Source organism: Pteropus medius, unplaced genomic scaffold (genome assembly GCF_902729225.1).
Source record: "Pteropus medius unplaced genomic scaffold, Ma_sr-lr_union100, whole genome shotgun sequence".
NCBI classification, from domain to species: domain Eukaryota; kingdom Metazoa; phylum Chordata; class Mammalia; order Chiroptera; family Pteropodidae; genus Pteropus; species Pteropus medius.
In genome coordinates this window covers 13,037,151-13,044,812 of record NW_024352785.1, presented here as the reverse complement: position 1 = coordinate 13,044,812, position 7,662 = coordinate 13,037,151, and the positions used below count along the sequence as shown (strand labels likewise).

General features: G+C 39.3%; 1 pseudogene; it reads left to right on the top strand.

Moving 5' to 3' along the window:
- Positions 1-6,152: 6,152 nt before the first annotated feature.
- LOC120590956 (uncharacterized) lies at positions 6,153-6,271 on the top strand (annotated as a pseudogene).
- Positions 6,272-7,662: the final 1,391 nt, after the last annotated feature.

Below are 7,662 nucleotides of genomic sequence, written 5' to 3'. Positions count from 1 at the left end.
ATCAGGTAGGCTGCTGCTGGGTTCTGCAATTACCTCTGCTTGGACGGGGTCACAGGCTATGTTCCCTGGCAAGGTGGTACCACTGACTGGACTCTGTGATTGAGGGGCTATAGGCTGGACTCTACCATCATTCCTGGTTGGATGGGTTTTCAGGCTGTGTTTCCTGACCAAATGGTGCTGCCCAGCTTAACTCCAGATTCAGGTGGGGCCATGGGCAAGGCACTGTGGTTGGACAAGGCCTCAGGCTGTGCTGTGTGATCAGGTGGGGCTGCTAGTTGTGCCCTAAAATTGGATGGGGCAACAGGCTGTCCTTTGAGATCCTACAGAACTGGATGCACTCTACTGTTGGCTGGAGAAGTTTTTGACTGGACTCACTGCTGGGAGGAGCCTCCAGCTATATCCTGTAGTTGGATGTTGCTGGAGACAGTGTTTTGTATTCTGGTGGGTTCACTGCCCAGGCTCCCTTGTTGGATGTGACAATAGGCTAAGCTCTACAACTGGACAAGGTCACTGGCTGGGCTCCCTGCCTGGGTAAAGGTACAGGCTGTGTTCAGCAATGGGGCAGGACTGTATGCTGGGCTCCGCTGCTGGTCAGGACTGGAGGCTGGGCTGAGAACCCAAGGTTTACCATTCAGGCTCCCTAGTTATGGGGGTCCAGAGGCTAAGCTCAACAGTTAGGCATGGCTGCTGGCTGGGCTCCCTGCCCAAGCAGGGCCATAGGATAGGCTCCATGGCTGCCCAGGTTCTCTGACCAGGCTCCTGGATGAGCAAGACCGGAGCCCATGCTCAGCAGTTAGGAGGGCGTGCAAATTTGCTTCCCTGCCCGGGCAGGGTGGTAGAACAGGCTCCACTGCCTGTACAGCCCACTGACTGAGGACCCAAATCTGGTCAACTGGTCATATGGGACCACTGACTTGGCTCTGCAAATGGGCAGAGCCACTGTCTGGGATCTCTGCTCAGGCACCACCACAAGCAGCAACGCATTCGGCCAAGATCTGAGGGCTAGTTGGTGTAACTTGCCCCCTGTCTGTCTGATCCCCAGTGGTTAAACCCCGCTGGTTGCCACCAGTGACGCTCACGAGGCAAGACCCGAGCCTCCTGGGAAGCATCCATCAACACCGGGGAAGCTAGATGGCCACCTTGGGCTATCTTTCCCCACTGGAAAAACCACAGGCCCAGGAGGGCCCTCAGAGCCGGAGCCGAGTGGCGCTGTGCCGCCCGCGTGAGGGACCATGTGGTCAGGGTGTCGCCGCATCTCTTATCCTTGTAATGTGGTCCTTCTTGAACTCTGTGGTGGGGGAGGGGGTGATTTAGCCTCGCTCCCCTGCTCTGAGATTTTCACAATGGTGTTGATTTGTGGATAGCTGTTAATTGGTCTTCCCGTGTGAGAGACTGACGTCAGGAACCAGGAACGTGCTACGTCGCAGTCTTAATGACGTCGTTTCAAGACCTTACATAGTTATTTATAATAACGCTTTGTAATTATATTTATGGTATTTGACAATGCCACCATATAATGTTAAATGGAAAAATGATTTTACACTGAAAAAAATAAATATAATTCACTAAAATGTTAGCTGCCCTCATCTCTGGAGATTAGCTTTAGGGTGTTTTTATTTTCTTAGATTCATGTAATATTTTCCAAATGTTTCATGAAATTTGAAAAGAATATTTTGTAATCTATATATATAACTTGTATAATCGTAAAATATCTTTTCAATTCAGAGCAGCTTCTGTCTTATCAATCATATTTAAAAGGTCTCCCATAGAACATCTTTAAAATATTAAGTACTCTTTTTCCTCCATTCCTGCAGGTAGAATTACACATTATGTACTTGTAAACATGTTATCCTTTTATATATAATCTGCTAGCTCTAAGAATAAAATATTGTTTGAGCTGCATGATTCATCTTAAAGGACAAAGAAAAAGATCTCATAAGTTCAGTTGCACAGAACGGTATGTAATGAACAAGGACTGCATCATGAATCTGGTGAGTTTGGGATAAATTACAGAATTTTCTTTCTGTACAGAGCAATTTTTTCCAATCCTAGCTTTGTTCATATTCATACTGTTCTCATTTTTTGTTCATTTAATGGTAAATTATCAGGTTATCTGAAAGCGATAATAAATTAATTTCTCTTTAGATTCTTCAGGGAATTTTTTTTTTAATTACCGTTTGGAAAATAAATGAAAAAGAGTGTTTCTCAGCCACTCCGAAGTAGTTTTTATGATTATTGCTTTCCCTCTTCTCATTCCCTCAATCAAAACAGTGTCCCCATCTTTGTATTAACCATCATCACTTTAACAGCATCTCTTTTATTTCCATGAATGCAGTGAGCACAAATTATAATGATGTCAGCGAACAAAGAATCATTATGTTTTTAACGCCCTGTGATGAAAAAGGGCACTTAATGTCAAAAATGTGACAAATTTCAAATTGGAAGGCAGCCTCTCCACCCCTACAGTCCCTTGCCTCCTCTAGATCCTGCTTTCAAAGAGATTAAAAATATGAGAAGGCTTCCGTGTACACCACTATCTCACAAAGCCGTTGAACAGAAAGAGAATGGGCTTTTTTAGAAGAGGCCTGTGGACACCAAGGTTGGTCTTCAGTAGGTGGCCCCCCCGTACCAGGCATACTGCAGGATGAGGATGAAGGGTCAACTGAAGGTGATTTTCTCTGGAAGGATACATTGATGCTGACTAAAACAATAAGCAGAGTTGCCATTTTGTCAATCTGTAGCTCGAAACCTAGCAGCCTAGTATAGGTCTACTGATCAGAAACTTTTCTCTCCAACAAGAACATTTATATGAGGAAACAACTGCTACAATGAGAATATTTTCTGTGAGCATGTAGTCAGTGCAATGGGAACTAGATGGACTGGATAATCACCGGGGCACAAGAATTATCAGTCTATGCTTCCACCTCCACTGCTGAGAAACACCCACCAAATCAGCTAAGGAACGGTCTCTTTCTGTGGGATCTCACCTAAAGGAATATTTAAGTACTTCTTGCCCGCTGGACTTTCTATTCAGACTGTACAATTTGGAGCTATTTTTAAAATTGAGTTACAAACAATAAATTGTATTCAAGTGTACAGCTTAATACATTTTGATAATTTTATAAGCCCATATCATCTCCACTTCAATTTGGAGAATGATTCTATCATTCCTAAAAAGTTTCCTCATGCCTTTTTCCAGTCTATTTCCCTTCCCAACAGAGGCAACCATTATTCTCATTTTTATCACCATAGATTTGTTTTGCCAGTCTTTGAACTTCACATATATGGAATCATACTTATGTCTTAGTGATCTGACTTCTTTTGCTCAACTTAATATTTTTGAAACTCATCTAGTTTATTGCTTTTATCAGTGGTTCATTTCTCTTTACTGCTGAATAATATTATATTTTATAGATATATATGTGTGTATATATATATGTACATATATATATATATATATCACGATTTGTTTATACATTTTGCTGTTGATGAACATTTGCTTTGCTGCCAGTTTTTGGTTATTATGCATAAAGCTTCTAAGAATATTCTAAGAATATTCTTGTTATGAGGTTTTTTGTAGACATATAATTTTGTTTCTCGAGTAATTTTTAGGAATGAAATTTCTGAATCATAGGGGAGGTGTATATTTAACTTTAAAAGCAGCTGTCAAATAGTCTTCTAAAATAGTTGTACTATTTTACACTCCTTCCAGTAGTGTATGAGAGTTCCAGTAGTTCCATATCTTTGCCAATATTTGGCATTATCTATCTTCTTAATTTTAGCGGCTCCAATGGGTATATACTGGTATCTTACTATAGTCATAATTTACTTCTTCTATGTACTCTTGATGTGGGTAATGGACTAAGAGTCACCATATTTGTTTTTAATATCAGTCATTTGAAATTCTTCGTAGATGATCCACAACCTCCCTTTAGAATATATGGTCCCTGAACACTCTCTGTCCGTGGCTGCAGTTCTCCCTATCTTCTCATAATTACCATCTCCCTTTGTCCTTTCAGATCCAAGATTAGCATGTTCCACCAAAGAATATTTCCCCATTCTTTGTGGGTTCCCTCAAGCCTACTGACACCATTGCAAATTGCCCCTTTATTAAACCTTTTTTTTTTTCCACTTATCCCTTTAAATTTGGCATCTAACTGATACCTCAAGTTACAAGTTAAGAAGAGGTATGTATCCAACTCAGGGCAAGTAAGAATTCTGAGGACAAGTAAGAATTCTGAAAAAAAATATATATATATAGTACTTAGCATCCTGCTACAACTTGATTAGCTTCTTACACTAATCAAAGTTCACTCCTGGGGCTGAGAAGGGCCAGCCTTTCCAAAAGATTTTGGCCACAAATACTAGAACAAAATGAGAGTCTGTCAGCAAGGAAGAAGTATAAGATGTTGGATAGGCAGCCACGAGTGTCTACTACAGTGAAGGTGTATACCAGCGACTTTAAAAGCAAAGTTTCCTGTAGTCGAATTGAACTAGAATACAAAACTCTCCAAGCCAAATTCTTAATCATATTTAGTAGCCAAATTTTTAGTCATATGTAGTCTGAGCTTTCTGTCCACAGACATAAAAAGAAGCCTCCTATTTTCTGCAACTCTTCACGTCTTTTTGCTTCCTTCTGCATTTTTTCCCTTCAAATTCTTTTAACATTCCACAGCTTAAGACAGAGGAGGAAAAGGAAAAGGAAAATGAAAGGGGAGAAAATTTTGACAAGTCTTTAGTGCCTCTGAAATACCCATTTTTGACTATTAGAGATCATAAAAAGCAAGACAAAGCCAGTGTCTAATTAGCACAAACAAGAGTAAAGTAACACATTCTTATCAGGAGTCAGGAGTAAAAAAGAGAACGGGAAGCGAGTAAGTCAAGCATGGTAGGTCTTCCCTTCTGCCCCTCCAGACTGCTTTTTACCCCAGCAAGCTGACTTCTATTGCTGAAAGCACCTGGGCTCCCTTGACCTCTGGCTTCTACATTGGTTTGTCAATGTTTGGCACTGGCAGGAGATGGAGGAGGTGGAGAGGGAGAAGTCAGGGAATTTAACCCCCCGCATCCTTCCCTCGTGAGCAGAAGCTTGGCAGTGGCTATGTTCTTCTCCCCAAGGTGACAACTCCTATCACGTGAACCTTCTTCCGTGGCTGCAGTTCTCCCTATCTTCTCATAACTACCATCTTCCTTTGTCCCTTCAGATCCAGGATTAGCATGTTTCACCAAAGAATGTTTCCCCATTCTTTGTGGGTTCCCTCAAGCCTACTGACACCATTGCAAATTGCCCCTTTATTAAACCTTTTTTTTTTTCACTTATTCCTTTAAATTTGGCATCTAACTGATACCTCAACTTACAAGTTAAGAAGAGGTATGTATCCAACTCAGGGCAAGTAAGAATTCTGAAATACAAAGCAAAAAATAAATCAAGTTACCAGAAATCTGAGTACCAACATAAGAACCTGATTTTGAAACAAGATCTGATTAAACAAGGAACCTCTTCTCTACTTGAGACAAACTGAAGGCAACAAAGGGATAGGAAGAAAGGTAATAAATTCTGACAGAAAACACATGTGGGAGGGATTGGTAACAAGATCAGAGACAAATTAAAGGAAAATAGAACTCCACTGATCTACAGACCATCACTTGCTTTCTTCCAAATCTCCAAGTCTCTATCCTCAAACCTTCCCCATTGTATAATTTCATCCACTCTCCTCAAGCCTTCAACTCTCACCTCCAAGCAGAATAATGCAGAAGAAGTCTTTCTCTAACCTAAATATTACTCTTCAGCTACAGACCCAACTGCTTGGATATTCCCTGGCCACTCAAAATTATTTCATCTCAAATTTATCATATCTTCATCCTCTCACAGTAACTGGCAAATCCACTTGACCTATTTCTATTTATGGATCAGCTGCCTCCCATTGGAGCACTCTCAACATGTCAGGCATTTTTCACTACCTTCTCCCACAACTCCCATATCTAAACCATTGCACAACAGAGAACCTCGATCATCTATATGTATATCTTCTCCTGTGGGCTTCAGTCTTCCATTCCAGCCTCATCTCTTACCTCTGTTCTTCATTGTCTTGTCTTCATCCTATTTTTGGAATATAATGCATGTCTTGTCTTACTCTAATAGAAAAACCTTTGCTGTCTATGGCCATGCCATCCTGAACATGCCCAATCTCGTCTGATCTCGAAAGCTAAGCAGGGTCAGGTCTGGTTAGTACTTGGATGGGAGACCACCTAGGAATACCAGGTGCTGTAGGCATTTTTTTTTTTAAAAAAAGAAAAAGATAAATATTTGACAAACAATTCCACTTTTTAAATGAAAAGTCTCAATTTTTAGAATATACATTTCAAGTATCATTTCCTTTACAAAGTATTTCCTCTCTTTCCTTTCCCCAAAACAAATGTCCTCCTCTTCTTCTGAATATTTGATTTATACCACTCTTATAGATTTGTATTTTATTATGCACTATAATCATGTATTATATATTATAATCATGTACTACTATTACATATTATATATTATAATCATGTACTACTATACATATTATTTACAACACTATTATGTATTATAATCATGATTATAAAATAGAGAAATTTTTCCTATGCTAAATTTCAAGTTGTTTGAAAGCAGAAAAGGCCCTATTTGTTTATTCTCTGCAGCACCTATCTTTAATAAATAATTTCTTAATTGTATTCAGTTACCCTGAATTATCTGACTGGCATATCAAATTTTCAGTCAATATTATTTGTAAAATTAAGCAAAGACTATCAAAAATCCAAAATCTGTGCATTATCTATCTTTCTGTATCTTGGCACAAATTTTCATTTTTTACCATTTAAAAATAAAACTAGACTAAATTTGCAAACAATATTTAACTTTTAAATGTTAACCAAGCCAATCCTCTAAAAGTGGTAAGTTTGTGTCTACAGTCCAACTTAAAAGGATTTGGTAGTAATACATTTTTCTCTCCTAGACAAATTAAGTCATTCTGGACAAGCATGCAGTAGTTTGTTAGCCAAATGAAACCACTTGTGCCTGAGTTGCAATATTACTGATTGGCACATAGATGAAGTGGAGACTGAAAAACAAATGTTCTGCAGGATGTTTTCCGTTTTCATAAAAACACCCTCTCTTTCTAAAAATGAAAAATCTGGACCTAAAACTTTCTCATAGAAAACTTTGAAAATCCTTTAGTTTGATCAATCTTCCTACATATTTTTCTAATTATTTGAGACATCTGCATGAAAACATATTCTTTGATTTAGCTATTAATTCTCTTAATAACCATAACTGGGTATTAGCATTATAATTTCCTGCATAACATTCATTAGATTCTCCTATAATGACATCAATGCCTGTTTTATACTTTTCCTGAAGCCCTCACTCCTTTAAGGGCCATTCTGCATCCCAATATTATTTGCAACCATATGCAGTGGACCTCTTAATTGTTTGTTTGCATTTTAGTTTTGTTTTGTTTGCTTGTCCTATTCATAACCCATTCTTCTGTTATGGGCTCCCAATTTTACTTTGGGGAACCTCCTTCCCCAACACTCTCAGTCCTTGTGGTCTGGTTTGGTTGGGCCGACTCCATCCTAAGCTCTAAAAACCAGCACACAACTCCAGCTTGTGAATTCAGATCATTGTATTCC